Source organism: Calypte anna, chromosome 4, assembly GCF_003957555.1.
Source record: "Calypte anna isolate BGI_N300 chromosome 4, bCalAnn1_v1.p, whole genome shotgun sequence".
Taxonomy (NCBI): domain Eukaryota; kingdom Metazoa; phylum Chordata; class Aves; order Apodiformes; family Trochilidae; genus Calypte; species Calypte anna.
Genome location: NC_044247.1, coordinates 7,504,247 through 7,523,729, shown reverse-complemented (window position 1 = coordinate 7,523,729; position 19,483 = coordinate 7,504,247).

Below are 19,483 nucleotides of genomic sequence, written 5' to 3'. Positions count from 1 at the left end.
CTCTTCTATGTCACCCTCTGTGGTTTCAAATTCTACCCAAAATTTTTCTTTCAGACACCGTACTTTGAATACATACATATAGTGTATCCTTAACCTTTACTTGGTCAGAACAATTTGATCCCCTGGGTGTAATGGGTTTCTGGTTTTCAAAACAGTGTTTTTTGGATCCTATTAATAATTAGACAATGATTCAGGGAGATCGATGAGAGAAACTACAGTAAAAATCAGGTGCAAAAGGTGGGATGGGTTCAGTGTAAACTGGTGTAATGACAGTGAGTGAAATGGTAATTTAGATGGTGTAGAAACACTTTAGATTTTAAACACCCTACGTACAATGAATAGACATGAAGAGTCCTGGTAGACTGCTCATCTGAATCTAATGAAGTCTTTCACAGAAGTTTGGTTTTGTTCATAAAACAACATTTTCAGTTCATTCTTTAAGACTATTAAGAATTTTGAGAATACTTGAGTTGATTGGTTTATTCTTGTTTCTTTATTACAGGTCCATTAACTAGATTTTTCTATGCTTGCTTACAATTTTTAATATTCATTTAAATTAGTGACCCAGACTGTTAAGAAGTCAAAATACACTTTCATTAAACTGAAGTATGCATAACTTAGAGGCAAGCTACATTGATGATTAAGAGAATTTGCAAATGAAGATAGTTGTAAGCTTAATGCAGAGAGATAGCACACTATGAAGTGAGGGTAAAAGGGTAAGAGAAGGCAGGACAGAGATCAGGTAGAACAAAAAAATTAATTAGCGTTTCCCAAGTTCACTGGTGCAGAAGAAAAAAATATATTAGATATTTTAATTTGATGTGGAAGATGGTTTTAATGAGAATGAAGTATTTTGGAATCTGTTGTTTAACTGATGTGAGGTAGACTTTGTTTTGACTTGGGAATTTTACACTTCCAACACTGCTGAACTTTACCAGCAAAGTCTAGAATGAGAGTGACTTTGAAAGAGCTTGTAGAGAGGTTCTGACCTCTGACTATGTAAAGGTGCTTTACAATAAGGATGGAGAAAGTCTTGCTACCAGGGCTTCTAGTGGCAGGACAAGGGGCAATGATTTTAAACTGAAAGATTTAGAGTGAATATGTGGAAGAAATTAAGTTACAACAAAAGTGGTGAGACAGTGGCACAGGTTGCCCAGAGAAGCTGAGGCTTCCCCCTCCCTGGAAGTGTTCAAGGCCAGGTTGGATGGGACTTGGTTCTCCAAGCAAGTGGTCAAGCAGGACGTGGTTTCCCTGCCCATGGCAGGGGAGTTGAAACTAGTTGATCTTTAAGGTCCCTTCCAACCCAAGGCATTCTGTGATTCTATGAAAATTGCCTTTTGTGACATGATTAAATGGGGCTGGCACTTAAGCAAGTGTGCATCTAGGTCAGCAGCTGCTGTGAAAATGTGCAATTAGAATTCTTGAAGTTAGCAAGTATATGGTAAGTTGCACTGAATCCTAAGAAAACAAACACAATTTGATTTGCTTGGCTTAAAATTTTATAAGAAAGTGACTCAAAATGGTACAATAGTCTTCTATTTAAAATATTAGCTTAGCAACAGGTCAAGGTGTAAAACCAAAAAAAATTTAGTCATTCAAAACCATTTAAGCAGTCTAATTGGAAAGAGGTATCAAAATGGATTTTTTCTAACTTTTTAGACAGTGTTTATTACAAACAGCAAAGGAGACGGTCTACAGGGCATTGATCCTGTCCCACTTTAGCTGAGCTTGGATAATGACTAGTCAATGTTCTAATAAAAAAAAAGGTTGAAAATAAAAAGCAAGTGATTACGAAAGCTGTAAGCATTTATAATCGTTCTTAATGATGTAGCTACAGTTTCTCTTACTGGAATAACTTCTGCTGATTTATATTTGTTTCTACTCAGATGGTTGTCTGGTTACAAATGATGTTTTCATCTACACTGAATTAAGAATTTAGAAGTAACTTTACAGAATTATCCTAATTAAATGCTTATTAATTTTTAAATAATTATCACAACATCTTGATTTTTGCCTGAGGTTTTTTAATAAAGAAGTGCTTCACCCTCTTAAAAAGGTTAGGAAATTGAGGTAAGTAAAGGTTAAGTAACTTTGTTTTAAAGTCATTGATTCTAGACAACAATCACTCTCTTAGTTTGCTGAGCCATGCATTGCTTCATTTTAGCACACACATTAGATGTAACACAATCCTTGATTATAATCTTTCATTCAACTGGAGACTGACTAAAGTCTCAGGGGAAAAATAGTTTGTATTTTATCCGGGGCAGTTCATATCCATTTAGCAGTTTCTCTTCCTGCTGTCATGTTAAAATGGGGTGAAAAGAACATGGGTAATTGCAGAGGAGGCCGTACTGTTCCCTTGCCTCATGGTTAATTTTTTCCAGATGTTTTTTATTTCGTCTTTTAATTCTCTTTGCATTTTATCCAGCATTGTAGGAGAAGTAAATGGTCTTACTTTTTGCAGTTGAGGTAAAATTTCAGCATTACCTTGCATTTGTCTTGTCTGCTTGTCCCAATGCTTGGTCAACTGTCTTCTATAGATTGCTTTAAAGTTCCTCAACCAGATTTACTTCTAGTGCAATTTTATGCCACTTAAATATTTAGTCATTTAATTTACTCCTTCCCCAAAAGCCCTCTCTTTGCACTATTTGCACTTTGAGCAGAGGTGTAACTATTGTCCTTGGCAAATTTTTTGATGGACTTTGTAACAGGGTTTTCAGGAGTAAGTCAGGTGCTGTCTTCATGCTCTCTAAGAGGAGGAAACCTGTGTGAGGAGCAAAATTCCCTCAATCTAGAGAAGAATTGCTACTTTTTCCCTCTGTGTAAACTACATAGAAAAACTTACATCTAAATAAAGGTTGAGATCAATCTATTGATCTATTTTTCATTTCAGACCAGGAAGCTACAAAATTGCAGTTCTCAGAGTTACTTTGAATATTTTATTAGTACTTTGTATTTGGATTCTGAATGAAACAAGGAAACCACTGCCAGTAGGATCCAGTCTGGCTCTGGAGCCTTGCTGAGATTCTTACACAATTTTATTTTAGTACTGCTGCTTCTACTGATTCTGTCTCTGTCCCTGTTCCATGAACTGGGAGCTGAAGTAGCACTTATCTTACACTCTTTACAAAAAAGATTAAAACTTCCATTTTTAAGTAGTTTCCCTAGCTGCCTTTTTATTTTCATTTTTTCCCAGAGACTTTGATTCTGTCACAGACTCTGAGCTTCTATACGCTTAGAAACATCGTTTTGTTCCTTGGTTAATTGCTTTCTCATGCTTTTTAAACTTTTAATTTCCATCATTCTTTAATCTGCTGTCACTTTGCATATTGTCCCTTCTCCAAGTTATTTTGCCTTAAAAGACAAGTCCTTTGGGACTAGTGGGCCTTACTGGGACTTGCAATTATTGCAGGATATGGTGCTGGTTGCAGACAGATTAGTTCAGGGATGGGTTCAGAAGCTGTGAAATTCTACCTTAGAAAATTAGCCTCAGAAAACAGCAGCTTTGAGGTACTGGGAACTTAAAAACACTTACCTTCCCAGAGAAAAGGGTGTTCAGATTCAAAACAAACACATGCACACATACACACCCAAAAAAACCCCAACCTACCAATAAAATAAGAAAACTCCTTTGGCTGAGGTGAAATACCTACAGACAAGAAACTTGTGGACAAGAACTTGTATGCAGGGAAAAATTATTTTTGCCATCCTTTAAAGGAGAATGGCCTTGTAGAATTGCTCCAAAGGAAAAGAATCTGGTAATTGAAATGGTAACAGATCTATAACTTTACCCCATTATTATCTAAATCATTTTGTAGATATTCAGAATCCTTTGTGAGCTGGTTTTCCCAGCACAGAGGACCTTGATGAAAAGAATCAATTAAGCCTGGAAAAGCTCTGATGGTATAAATATCCTCAGTAAATAAATTGTTACTGTATTAGATACAACATGCTGATTTAAAACACTTGATAAAACCTAGCTCTAGTCTGTGGCATTTTCTCTGGAAAAACTCCCAGATTTCATAGAATGAATAATGCATGAGTGTCTCCATGTGATTGATTTGACTGGTTGCAAAGTATCTGAATATTCCATTGTTTGATTGTTCTCTGTTCAGAAGTCCCTATCCAGTGCCTGCTGGGGCCAGGGAACAGCACAGAATTACTGCTCTTGGATTAGTGCAGTGTGTTGTCTTCACACTAGACAGCATCAGTGATGAGAGCAATACTTAATTTTGAAGGTACAGTCATTGTAAAATCACAGAGGTGAAGTGAGGAGATCAAGGATGTTCTGGGATGGTGGTAGATTTATTACTGTCAAACAGTAGAGATTATCCACTCTGTTCAGCTTCCAGCATAGAATGCTCATTTTCCTATCATAATTTTCAGATGTTGAGAAACCTGTTAATTCTTGCCGTTCTGGTTTTCTATTTTCTTGATTTCTTTAGAATGAGTTCCTAGAATGTTTTTAGTCTCTCCACTGTGCATATGGAAACCTGCATGCTATAAAAATGTTGCATGAATATCTGTAGTTTTAATAACTAATTCTGCAGAAGTGGGTGCTTCCATGAAGATATTATTAGACAATTGCCCCCAAATCCACATTTAGTGTATTTTTTTAAAATTCAAGGCTAGTTCCAACATTAAAGTCAATGAGAATAAGGGTTAAAGGATCATTTTATCAGTTACAGCACAAGGTTTTTTAAATTGCAAAGAACTCGAAGCCTAGAGACCCACGGAATGGTGGGGTGGGGAAAAGAAACTTAGAGGGAAACTTAGAGAGAGGGAAATAGACCATTCTGTAGATTGTGGGGTTTAAATGAGCAAAATTCCATAAATGAACAGAGGGACATTAGGCAAGAGATTAAATGTGGAGAAGCATAAAGAATGACAAAACTAGAAAACATTAATTCACAGAAGATGGATAAAGTTACTTATGACAGAAATGTTAGGAGCCTAACAGAACTAAAGCTGGCTAAAGGCTGCAAAAATACATCTGCAAATTAGCATTCAGGTTTCTAAACAAATCTTCTCGGTTTCACTCCATTTCATTTCTCCTGCTGTTTGTTTTTACAAGTGGCCAAAACTTTGAGCTTAACCAGAGTGAATGTTCACAGACTGAATGCCAGCATTGTGTCTTCATGTGTATATTCAATTCCAGCATCTACTTATTGCATACAAGGTATGCCCAAGTCATACAATATATGACTTTTCTGTAACACCACTGGAAATTTGAATATTACATTTCATGGACATGAGAAAAATTTGATTTTCCTTGGAAATATTTAAAATTCATCAAATGAAAAAAAAAATATCAGAGAATCTGTATCTGTGTAGTCATAAGTATGTACTTGCCTTCTATATGGCATGTACATACCTCCACTATTTTCTAGTTATGCTTTATAAATTATTCACTATATGCTAATGGATAAGTCTAAAAGCCTAAATAAAATAATATAGAAGACTACTGAAGATACCAGGAACAAGACTTGTCAGAAAGAAGAAAGAGTACAAACAAATAAGCCCCAATCCTGTTCACCAAATCTATGTCAGAAATTTAACTTCTGGGAGAAATTGTACAAAGTCAGCCTGGCTATTCCCAGGGGAGAAATTATTCATGAGGGTACAAGTTTTCCAGGTCAGGCTCTGAATCAACAAGGCAGTGACTGTGAAAGACAGTCCAGAGCTGGAGAGTGAAAAGAAAGGTTAATGAGAAGCACTGGGAAGACGTTCATTAAAGTGGAAATTGAAGTCACCTAGGTTGAGAGGAGTGAGCTTGAAAGGAAGAGAGTGAGCTTCAGTCTCAAAGTCAGGAAGAAGGTTAGAGGAGAAGTCTTAGGTAACAAATCCTGCCTGGGCAGTAGTGATGCTGCCAGATGCTGCTGAGTGGCAGCTGCCCAGCACAATCTCTCTTGAATGCTGAATAGGATGTGCTGACTCGAGTGTGAAATCTGTTGGAACTGGGAGCTCAAATCAGGTGCTTTGTGGGTTGTGAGACTCTGTGCAGGTGAAGCATATTTTTACAGTGAAAGGAATAATATCAGAGATACAAGACTTAAATCAGATTTGCCAGGATTTTTACCCTTATTCTTGTATCTCGGAATTCTTAAGTTAAAATTTTATTTTGACACATCAATTTTTGTATTCAAAGTTATGTAGAAATTTTGAATAGCCAATTTGTAGCAACAGCTATTTTTAACGTTCACAATTCTTGAGCTGAAAGTATCCTAGAAAACAAATCAATTTAATTTTTTTTCAGTCATAAGAGTCTGGGTTTGTTTCGTTTTTCCTTCCCCCAAGGCCTTTTACTTATCAGTGGCAAACTAAAAGAACATGTGGATGATTCACTAACATTCACTTCCTTTGTCCCTTATGCTACTGCTTTAAATGGTTGGCTTTTTGGTGATTTTTTTAATTCTTTTTTTTTAGTTCTGTACTATGAGGAAGTCATGGACCTGTCACTGGGCACCAAGCAGCTTGCTCCTCAAATAAGGCATTAAGGAGTTAAAACTTCCCTTATCACAGCTTTTGAGTCTTGAGGAGCACACAGTTCTCTGTTGGGTCAAGAGGCTCTGAAAACGACAGGAACATCCCCTGTTCTCACATAGTTCTGTTCTCTGCCTTTGTGTTTGATTTGATAGCAACACTTGAGTTATAAGGGTACAGAGGGTTTGCTGGTTATTCCTGAGCAATGTCTGCTATGAAACCCATTCACAGCCCTTCTTATTATTATAAAAAGTTGGGATGTCAGATCTGACAGCCTGGTATGTGCTGGGACAATGTGCCAAAAGGAAATAGAGTGCAAGAAACAACCCACAAATATTGTATGGCTTGTTATTGGGTGGGAACAAATGGCATAGACTGAGAATACACTCACATGTTGGAGCCTGCATTGCTTTCCCAGATTAATGTTGTTGGTAATGTTAAATAAACAGTTCAGAGATCCTGTCCTCTGATGATAAGTTGTGGTGTAGTATTTTTCAGTTAAATTGTGTGTACTCAGTTTGTCCATGTGGAGTGGCCTCTCTAAAGGCTGGGGTTGTGCCATAGGCAGAGGTTTGTCCTTGGGAATGTGGGATTTCCACACAGAGTGAGATCCCAGTGGACAATTCCTGGCAGAGTCAGAAAGCTGTTTCTTCCTTGGCAGTGGAAGTTACCCTTTGCTGAATGAAAGAAAGAATGAAGTAAGCTATTTACTTCTCTCTGTGAAAGATGCATGTCTCCATAGGTGCTGGCAAGCTGTCCAGGTATCTAAAGGACAAGCTGCATTCTGGAGGTGAGAGAAGGTGAAAGGCTTGTAATTGCTGGAAAGAAGGGAGGAAAGAGGTTGTCTCCCAAGAAAGAACTGTGCAAGAGAAGTTAGAATGCTGACTGTGAATTGCATGAACTTCTTGTGATGAGCTGCACAATGGGTGTGCCTTATGGCCCAGTTGTGAATTGGTTTCCTGTAAAACATGTATATTTTGTTAGCTTGGTTACTTCTTCCAAACTTTGTATTACTTTTAAGGATTATGGTTTAGGTTTCTATTGCTACATGTTCTCCATCTTCTGTAGTATTTATCCCTTTTCTGTCCTTTAAGGCAAAGCCTGTTGGGCGTAAAAGAAAATCTCACATACATCAGGATGTTTCCAGAAAGAAATTCCAAATATGATTCAAATATTCAAAAGTTCATGTAATTCTTAGGAACTGCTTTCATTCCAGGTAGGTGCTCCTTGCCTTGTACAGCTGGTTCAGTTGTCCTTTCATGATATGCTTTTAGAAAAAAAAATACCCACCTAGAGCTAGATAAAATATTTTTTTTCTAATGATAAACTTTCATACAGTCACTATCTCAGTCTAGCAAAAGGAGTTGGGGAACCCTGGCACAAAGAGAAGCTGAGACCCAGCACATCTTGGTTGGGAGCCCTGCACTGATTTTCAGAAGCAGAGGAGCTCATCTTTGCACTTAAGCATTTCTAGGATAATTTCTTTCTCATGTTCTGCCTTTCCTCCTGTTTTCTCCAGGCCAGATTTTCACATCTGAAGTCTAAGGCAGATTTCAAAAGTGTGATATAATCCCATATACAATAGCTGGTATGCCAGTGCCTTGGGACCAGCTGCTTTTCCTCTATGGGAGGAGATCTGACTTAGACAGTGTTTTGCAGCCCAGGTGCTGCTTTACCTTCATTAATCTCATTAAAAGAAAAATCTTGCTCTAAAGGTAAAAGTAAGTAAGCACTTCTGTAAAAACTGATTGATTAAACTATCAACAGAGATGTGTTCCTGGAGGGCATATACTGAGAATGTTTTTATATTGAAATGCAACATTTTGTGTCCTGTTTTTATCACTTAGATTACCCAACATCAAAACCAATTATGGCAATTATGAAAAATATTTGACGTTTTCTTTAGGGAAATGCTATCCAAGAAAATTCCAGTTATGTCTTGGGGTTTTGGGTTTTTTGGGGGGAGGGTGTGTGTCTTTTGGTTGGTTGGTTTTTTAGGCTTGTTTTTGTTTTGCTTTTTGGCTTTTTTTGTTTGTTTGTTTGCTTTTTTTTTGGTCTGTCTTTCTTACAGCTAATATTTAGCATTTATCCTAGAGGAAAGACCTTACAAAAATGGCTGGTATTTCTCCCAAGCATATATTTACTGTATCAACTATATTTCATTGTTCAACTTTCCTGAAGTCTTTCTGGGAAGCAGTGATTTAAAAATCCCTGATCCTAGTGTGTCACACAAGAAGTTGTAAGGATCACAGAAAGGTAGAGAAAGAAGAGTCACAAAAGAGGTCATCTTCTTTTCACATAAGGAGCCCTTCTCTTCCCAGGATCCCCGGATAACATCTTCATTGTCTGGAGAAGAACTATAGCTGTCAGTCATCATTTGTCAAAATTCATTCCTCCTGTGAAGGGGCCCACTGGTTCCTGTTTACTGCTATGAAGTGGAACCTCATCTATATTGTGCAAAAGATGCAATAATGAGATTCACTTGACTTGCCATGAATTGGGCTTGCTGTGCATGATTAGAACGGAGTTTTCATTACTTTCCTGGGAATTCTGAAGCAGAGGATTTGCAAGTTAATAGTAACATTTTACTTTTAAAACATCCTTGCTTGCTTTTTGTTTTTGTGTGTTCCGTGTTTAAAATTGGGAAATAGAAATTACCACCCTTCAAGATCTCGTGTTGTCTCTGTGACTTTAGAGAAAATTCAGTTTGCTTTTCAGTTATAGGGAAGAATTTTTTGTTTATTTATTTTAAATTAGCATCTCTGCAAAGTGTGTAAGATCAGGAAATTGAGTTATATTCTGTGCAGCTTCTGTATACAATTGCTAGAAAGAAAGATCCTGTCACCCAAATTTGTTGTTGGTTAGACTTCTGAATTTGCATCAAGGACTAAGGGTTGCATTAGTTTTGCATTGTAATTTGATTTTTGAAGTTTTATTGGATCTCCATGGCCAGTTGTGTAGATGGGACAGGGACTGGGTTAGGTGAATCTCTAGGAAAACATTCTTGTTTCAAATAAACAGTTGTGAATTGGGATGCTCAGTGGGAGCAAATTGAAGTTTAGAGTGGCACAGATTTCTCATACTTCTTTTTAAACCCTAGAAACTCTTTATGACCTCTACAGCTTCATTAGGTTATAGAACTGGTTTATTACCTAGAGTGTAATTTTGGAGTATTTTCATTTGTTTTCCTTTTTTAACTTCTGCTATTCAAGCTTTTCTGTCTTTACAACTTGTCTTTGTCTACCTGTGGTGTTAAAGCAGTTATAACGATTTATCTCTCCAAATTCTTCCAACTTGGGATCACGTTTGCATCCATTTTCAATCTTATGGAGAGGATGAGGACAAGAAAAAAAAAGTAGTAGTACCCAAAGCAATAAATGAAGGTTTTTTAGCTGATTAAATATTCTTAATGCTTCTCCTCATGCTTCCAATGATGTTGAGTTTTTGCTCTGAAGTCTGCTAGTCCCTCTCATTTCCAAAAGAACAACACTATTATGGGTATTAATGGTATCTTTTAAGCTTTATATTAAATAACTAATATTTTCATTTATTCAAACCTGGCATTTGGTGTCACTAAATCTAATGAAATCTGGAGTATCTGGATTGATTTTATACTGTCTTCTGATTTTTGGAGGTTTTTGTCGTTGTGCTTGTGGTGGCTGCCCTGTGGAAGCAGAACAAGTGTTTATAACAGGTGCATAAATTTACACTTCATATTCATTAGAAATTATTCTTACCTTGTAAGTGAAGTGATGTACCTGGTCTGTAATAATTTTTAGTTCTATTAATAATCCAGAATCTGAGATGGGTACTCCTGTTATGGAGCTGAAATCCAAATAAGTAAAATAACCTGTGCCATAAGAGTATAATTACTGAAGATTTGAGACTTGATTAAAACCACTAGAGCTATAGCAGCTTCTTGCAACATTAATGATTTCTGGCCAATGTATTTTGTACAGAATTAATGAGTATCTAGGGTTATGGGTTTCTCCATTTTGTTTTGGGCCATTAACATGTTCATTAAAGCTTAAAAAGTGCTCCTAGCTGCCAGCATTTTTTTTTTTTTTTTTAACCTGGAAGTCTCCTTTTGTTTAGACTCCCATACACTAAATTTAGTTTTGTGCCCACGGAACACCTGGTTAGGTGCTGCACATTAATTCTCTGCTAAGAATGGGCATGAGTGACACTTTATCATTGCAGTGAGCAGGATGGAATAAATCTTGTTTTCTTCTAACATAGTTCAGTAGCTTGTTTGTGTCAGGCAGCCCATCTTCAATGGGTCCAGGTGCAATGTGTTGCTGTGAGACACTTATGAGTCTTTTTGTCCTTGTTTTTCTGGAAGTGAGCTTTCAGTCTCTGAATTCTGAACCATGCCATTCCAAAATGCAAATTTTGCACTTGGTTGTGGACATGTAAGTGGGTTTCTACCTTCTGTTATTTCACATAGATCCCCAAACAACACTCAGCCTGGATACTCTTCTGCTTTTGGATCTTTCAGTAAGGTTTTAAACTGTCATTTAACCATTGTATTAAGTGGCATTTTAAGATGGGGATTTATGATATTGTAATGAGACTTCCTCTAGGTAGTGTATTCTTCTAAGAACAGCATTAAATTTTCAAAATAAAATTTTTAATAACTCTTTTTTAAAAAACTGTTTTCCACATTTTTTTCTTGGAAAAACTTACTGATGGAATAAATGAAAGTCAAGTTCAAAGGAGGACTTTAGTTCTTGGTATCTAATTCCATTAATATTTTAATATTCTATATCCTTTCTGTATCAGGATATATATATTAAATATATATATATTAAATACCCTACCTTATTGGAAGGTTCACATTACTACACTACTGGCTAAATTTATGCATATTTGAACACTGTGGATATTTATTATTGGTACAGAGAAAATTATCCTGGTGTTATGATGTTAGGTAGGTAAATAACAGACTTTGCTTGTCAATGGGAAAAGTTTTTTTAAAAGTTGCACTGGGAAGAAAGTTGTTTTAATGACACAAAAGTTGTATTAAGGTATAAAAGTTGTATAAAAGGTATCGTTATCTCAGGGAGACCAAGTCCAGTCACAGCTCCGATCACAAATGAAATGAGTTTGATGGTTTGCAGTGAGCAGCCATATGTTAGGCAGCTGATCTGAATAGATCATAGTGCTGCTGGCATGGAAAATCAAGACCATACCATTCAGGTCAAAAATAATCCTGTTTGATATGGGATAGCCCCTGTGAACATCTATGACAGGAAAGCCCCACAGCACTGATGATTGCAAAGGTACATTTATTCTACATATTTGTGGGCCAGCATAGTTTTTCAGGCACCAAACACGTGTTTTTGGGTACATTTGATGCAAACTGTGCATCACTGTGTTGTTTAGAGCTGGAAACTTTTGCAGCCATCACTTTTATTCTCTCCAAAATAATTGTACTACTGAAACCTTAATAGATTTTTTGTGTGTGTCTCTGAAACACTGTATGGCTTGCATTACAGCAAGCTTGAGTGGTCACAGATTATTGATTCTTGGGTTTTGATAAAAAACTTCATAACGACTGTAATATCTCTGATACAGGGTGTACATTGCCACAGAAATGGTCTTCAGCAACTTGCTATGTGTATTCTTCATTGGACTGGTATGTGGCCCATTGGAAAGGACTGCTTTTCTAAGAATAACTGCTGTAATTTGTTTAAGCTTACCGATAATGTCAGCCTCATTTAGACTCTTATTTCTAGGATCTTTTCTTCAGTAATTTTCCTGAGTGCTACTTTGATGTTACTGAAGAAACAAATAAAAATATTAATAATTAAAAAAGCATAAAATCTAGCAGTCTTATCTATTCATACCTCTAGCTTCTATAATGAGAAGGAAATATGCTGAAAATCTGGGGAGAGAATAGGTTGATAAAACCAGATAAGGAACATAACAAGTGCTGCAGCCACACCTTTTTGTAGTAGAATGCAAATAAAAAACGTATTTAAAAATTTTACCACATAGATGACATAGGAAAAAAACCAACAAACAGACAATCAAGAAATAGAGCAGTCATGCTTAGAACGTTGCCCTTTCAGAGAGCTCAATTCACTGCCATAGTCAAACAGGCACTAAATTCCCTCCTCTCAGCTCCTTTTGGGTCATACCTCATGTTGTAGCTTGAGTTTCTGAGAACAACTCCTTAACCTCTGGGTATTGGTTCCTTTAGATACTTGAATGAGAAGCAGTTGGTTAGGACAGAGCATTTAGTCAAGAGCCTTTATTTCATAGGCACATACTGTGAATTCCAACTAGAAAACTTCTTCTCAGGATGCTGTTTTAAATCAGGCAGTATCCTATACCGCACACATCTGAAAAAGCTCTGTACCATTTTTCTTCCCCTCTGCCATTAGTATAATCTTAAAACAGTAGCTTATCAACTGTTAGTGCTGATGAATTTACGACAATCCAAGGGAGATTCCACCACTTTTTTCTTAGTTTGCTGCTTTGTGATCCATTTGTTTGTTTTCATCTGGCAATAACTTTTTCACACTGTTAAATTTGAATGTTTTGCTTTTCTGTTTTTAGCAGTAGTCTTTAGTCCTTGAGAGCTAGAAAGCTTTATAAAAAAGCATGTAGGAAGCATTAAAATTTTAACTAATCCAAACCAAATGCAGGTCTCAAATGCTTGTTGACCACAGTTTTGAATATTTTGTTCATCCCTGTGATCCTGGTAGCTGCAGCTCTTTAGAAGTTATGGAAATGTGATAGTGGTAGATGTAAAAGTTAAGGATGTAGATTCCACTGTATTGCCTTGCATAACCAGAGGATCTTTCTGGTACTTGTAATGTCACTGCTGCTGTAGTGCCCTGGACTTTACTGGCAGGCAGCTAGTGGGCCTAGAGCACGTTTGTACCTGGGGACATGGTTATTAATTTCACTTCAATATTCATAAAGTTTTCATACTGTTAGGAAGACATTTTACTGCACCTGTAAAGAGTAAGAGATTCATTGGATGTTCAGTCCTGGATATTGGGTAGTGCCATCATCTTTTCTGAATGTGCAAGCCTAACTCATCAGTTATAAAGATTCTTGTGGAAACTGGTTTGTTGCCATCATTTTTGTTACATCTATGTGCAAAAAATGTCAATGTGAAGAGTTGCAGTTCTACAGAAATTAATGTTGCAGTGTACATCCCTTTAGTGATAAAAGTTGAGTCAAGTGCTGTCTTTTGTTCCCATACAAGCTTTATGTTTCCACTACAGTCACTTTTTTTTTCTTGTTGAAAGAACTGCATCTGTTCCTTCCAGTGACATGCTGGTTTGTAGCTTCCTCAGGTAATTTCAGTTTCTCTGAGTACAGTGCTTATAGAGCATTATACTTTTCACATACTTAGAGTAAGCTCAGTATGTTAAACCTTTTGTGCCATCACTTTAAATGAAGTGATTTGTTAGTTGAATGAGGGAAAATTAGGGTTTAGAAATGTAGCTTTATTTTTTAGTTGTGATGATTTAGATCCTTGTACTAGAAATACTTTTAGCAGTTCTGTGTACTTGAACAGGATCAGTTCAAGATAGGAACGGTGAACCATAACTATCCTTCTTAGCTTATGTGCTGTGTTTTTCTTTCTTTTTATCTTCAAGTGACTTTAAGAAGACTCTCATACCTTGTAATTAATTGGCCAACTAGGGAAATCTGCCATAGGAATAAATGCAGTTCAAGTAGTCTTTCTTACTAGCTAGCACTTGTTGGGAAACCTTTTTTTGAAGGCTGTTAAAACATGCATGAACAATTACCAATTACTTAGTCCAGGGAGGTTTCTTACAAAACAGATAAGAAAATTACCATACAATAGTAATAAAAATAGTGAATATGTCACCCAGGGTATTGAGGGTATGTGCCTTCTAATAACTTCAGGCAGTAGACTATCTAATGGAATTCATCAACGTACTTCAATATCAGTTTAAATAGTTGATTCCAAATTGTGAAAAAGTTTATTTGCAAAAAATGCAGAGCTCCAGATCTCAAAATGACATTGGATGTTTATCCACAAGGTTATTTCCTATTCCTATGAAGTGTCTTTCTATGATTTATAAGAAAAAATATTGATACAGATAAAGAATCAGCTTTTTGGGAAGATGATTTTCTGTTCCTTTTGTTATGGAAAGGAATGCTGGGAGTTTGTCATGCTTCAGGATACAGCAGGAATGTAATGATCTGTTTGGTTAATATTGCTGTTGTTCCTGTCATTTTGCCGCTGAACAGGCTGACAGTGAAAATAGTGGCTGGAAGTAGGTATGAAGAAGGTGGGGGTATAGAAAGCTTACTAATATTAAATACCAGTTGGTGATAAAGTAAAGCTGCAGCCAGATGTGAAGACTGAAACAAATGAGGGAAGTAAGATGTGTATCTCAAAAGAGAGGTCTGAAGAGAATAAGCACAACTTTTTTATTTATTCATTTTTCCTAGCTACTAAGTGTTATTCTTTCTTGCTGAAAATTCTGTCTTTTCACATCTGAAATGGCAGTAGTTCAACTGTACTCTGAGCTGCTTTTCTCTGTATTTGTTAGTGTTGATTGACTGTTGAGGGGAAAAGGGAATTGCAGAGAAATGGTACAGCAGTGCTGGCTATCTAAGGTAGTGGATTCTAGATGAAAGTTGGAAAGCACATTTTAATACAGAGGGGATTCAAGGAAGATAAAATGGGGCTAAAGGACAAAATATATGTTAACTTGTAATTAAAGATATATGCAGTGAATATCCTTCAGAGATGCCCTAGAAATAATTTTCTTTGGGATGAAAATTTTGCCCTATAATTAATATGAACCGATGTCCCTAAATCTGCTTGTCTTTTATCCCTACCAGTAACAACTGGTATGAGTGTTCTGGGGCTTCACTGCTCTCCTCTTCCCTACTGCCCTCCCCTCTTCCCCAGAACTACTTTCTGAAAATCCCTCAGCAACTGAAATTCCTGTGATGGAATTAATGACACTGCTTTTCTTGTGTTACCAGAAACACTGCAGAATGGTCTTTCATGAACAAAAGATGGACACTGTACAGTTGCCTCATTCCTGCTTTTTTTTTTTTTTTTTTAATTAGTCCTCTAGGTTTACAATTCCAGACTGTGCAGAGCATTTTAACCTGAAATAATTTTTGGATGAGGCACCAAGCAGAAAGACTTCAAAATAAAGGACAATGAATGTATCATTAAAGTTGAAGAAGAATGGAAGCTGAGGCAAAGTAGGAGGCTATAGCTGAAGATATTTGGCTGCAGGATGGTAGAAACATGAGGCTGGGAACGTAAAATCCAGACTGCACTAGTGCTCTAGATGAAATTGGGCCAATGTTATAAGTCATTGTTCTTTAATAACTATTCTTGTACAGTCTCCTCCAAATATGTTTCTTTACATTGGAGAAATTAAAGGGATCAGAAGTGTCCAGATAACTGAAGGATAGAAAATTTTATTCCACTTCTGAATGTCTTATGTTACTTTTCATGATACAGACAAAAGTTCTGCATGAAGTGTGACTTCTCCGTGTCATCACTATATGGCATTTTCTGAGGAAGAAAAAAATCCACTTGGCTGAGAAAATCCATCAAACCACATGAAAGTCTTGTGATTCTATGTGGACATTTTCTTATAAAGCCTAAGAACTTGCTGTGTTCATTGGCAATCTTTCTTGATCAGAAAGGGATATGAGCTTTGTTTCCAGAAAAACATAAGGCAATTTGTTTCCTTTTATTCAAGTAATGTGTAATTTGTGAGGCTGTGTGGATTAGGTGTGAAATCAGATGAACTTCAGTAGTTCCAGTTACATTACACTGTGGCTAATGCCAAAGACACCCTGTGAAATGAAGTTGTTGAATTTCACACAGCACATGTAGGTAGGAAAAGGGACTTCACTTGACAGCCAGGAGAGAAAAATCTGCATTTCTCTTGTTCTAGTGGCAATAGAATAAAGGATTTCTTTTCAAAGTAATATTATGTGGATATTAGATAAACCACAACCATTTAATTCTATATTCTAAAGTGTCTTAGTCTCTTGCCTGTAAGATTCTGCCAATAAATTCAAACTGGATCAGATACAGCTTGCAAAATCTTTCAACCATTTTGCTGTCATTACAGAGGCTGATGCAGTATTTCTGACACTCTATTTTTTTGCTTTAATTTTTCCAATTGCAGCATGCTAAAGGGTGTACAGAATTTCAGCCTGAATATAAATGTGTTTCCCTAAAAATAGCTTTCAGAGAGCAAGATTAATGTTTACCATAATGCATACAGTTCCAAGAAGTTAATGTTTAAAAATAAGGCTATGTCATGGTGACTTTTTTTTTTGAGGTTTTGTTCTGTCAATCTGTTTTCCTCCAACTTATATGAACCAGGTGGACTTCAGGAAAGAAGATTGATAAGTCCTAGTACACTCATATCATATGCATGTTCTAATGAACATAATGTAAATGAATCAGAGAAGAGTCAGTGCAACAGGCATCAAGATTCAAGAAGTCTCATTCACTTGGTCCATAGCAGCCCTTAGTATCTCTTTGTACAAGTGTGGAATGGAGCTTGGTCTCTGTCCTTTCTACATTCCAAATTACCTGTGGTGATTTCCCTGTGATTAAAGTAATAACTGTTTATATGGAATCATTCTCATGAATCTGTGCTTCAGGAGATGTGAAAATACTGAATGTCTACAGGAAAGGAGTGTGTGCATGTGGTGTGTGTCATTTTAAGTGTTGTTATAAGCCTGTGCTGTTACTTTGTTATCTGACATATAGGAGTTAAAGATGTATATTTAGTATTTATAATCCAGCAAGTGTCCTCATTCTCTGGTATTGATTTGGTATTTAGAGGTCATTAAACTTGTGAAAAATTAAGGGTTTATTTAAATTTGGGGTGTAAATTCTGAAGGTGAGTATATACCTTGGGAAACAGCCATGGGTGTTTGGTATTCAGTCATGTCTTTGGGGGCTGAGTTTTTGTATCTAATTTTCTGCTACAGCCAGGTTGGAACTAAGCACTTAAAGGGTGGAATTCCTGTTTATATGACCTTTTTAAATTCCTGTTGTAGGTGACATCTGCACCTTTATGTGAACATCCTTACTATCTGTTACATTTTAGTTGATAGGTAATGTGTCTATTGCCTATTCAAGATGCCTGGGAGTGGCATGGAGTGGTCACACCATGTAAAGGATCATCTGGCTGCTGGCTTGAAGTCTGAACACTGCACAGTTGATGAATTGACTCATAGTGCCTTTGCCATGTTTGCTAGCAAACCTTATATCAAATTCCTGAAGGGAGTGGAAACACATGCTGTGTCCCTTGTCAAGCACTCCTCTCAAGAAAGAATATCCAATAACTGTAGAAAAGCATGTGCAGAATTATTGCAAGCCTTCTGGGCCTGTTCCACCAAAGCTGTTAGTGTTCAAGCACCTTGTTTTTCAGATTGTAAATCTGCCCCTTTAACTTGTAGTTGAAGGACACTGCTAAACACAGAAGCTGAAAGAGCTACCAGTGTATCCAGGCAGTGGAAGTGAATCCCTGCACACACAGGGTTGGTCTGGGTGAAAAGAAACACAAGATTGGGATTGTTTGATGGAGCCAACTATTTTCACTGCTACTAATCCATCTGTGCTGAGCTTTTGCAGTGTAAAGGTTACACTGAAAAAAAAAAAGTCAGTTTTTGGCCCCCCAAAAGTAATTTAAAATAACTTTTTTGAGAATCCTGAGATAGTAAGTTTATAAGTTAGTGTTCTTTAAATTCATTAATTCACTTATCCATTCTGCACTGGGGAAAGGGATATTGAAATTGCCTCTGTATAACCTTTCGTGTTCAACTGATTGTTTTGAAGTAAGGTTTTTTTTAGGAAAGAAGAATTTCAGGCCATTTCACAACAATTAATATAGGATTGGCAGTAAAAACCTTTAAATTTACAGCATTTCTGTATATTTGCTTTTCCTGTTACTTCCTTAAGAATTGTTCTCTAGTGCACCTTGAAACATGTTTTATGGTATTAGGATCTGTAGGAACTTAGGCATCATGAGATATCCATTGATCTATATGATGATGGAGTGATATGTTTAAAAAATGTCAAAAAACAAACAAAAAACCCAAAAAAAAAAAGCCCAAGACACAGAAAAAAACATGTATTGAATGTCTTAGGATATGTTAAGCCTCCTGAAAAGAACCAAATGGGACAGGACCTAAACAGACACTTTTTTAGTCCTCCTTTTACTGAATTATTTTAAATGCACTAAGTCAGGTGTGAAATGGGTGTTCTTGTTGGAGAAGGAAATCCTACTGTAGAAAAGGACTATGAGTAAAAGCATGTAGGTGACCTATGGCTGTTAGAAAAATATCAAGCCAGAGTTCGTAAAATCAGAGAAACGTGGGCTCTGTGTCATATTGCCATTTAATTGCAAATAGATGCAAAGGCATCCAGCAATTTTTCTTTTTGTCATTTTAGTTTTAAGAAGAGCTTAACCATTTAATTTCCAGTGACTATGAAATAACTGTAGAACCACTGAGAAGAATGCTGTTAGTTTTCAGATGCCAAGTATTTTAAAGAGCTGTTGAAAATATGGGACTTACATTTTTATGTCATTAGTTCTTTTTTAAAAAACGTTACTGTGAGTCTGAAGATTATTTTGGCTCTTATTATTAAATAAAGTTAGAGGAGAAAATAATGAATACATTTTGAAGACTGGATGTATGAGGAAAGTTGACCTGTCTCCAGTGTTCTCCTCCAGTGAGGTGAATGAGTTAGTCCTCATGTTGCATCTTAAAGAAATGTGCTCTTGTTTTACCTGTGAGGCATCAGTGGGCATTATTGATCTAGTTCTGTATTGGTTGTTTAGTGTAGTGTGTTCTAGTGAGAATGGACATTGAGCTGGTACCTAAAATAGAGGACAGTTGATTTCCCCTTTGCTTTTTTATGAGACTAAAATGCCTTGGTTTCCTGGAGCTGATCTGGAGAGCAGTGAATGTGGATGTTCTTCCCAACAAAGCCTTAGCAAAGGGGAGC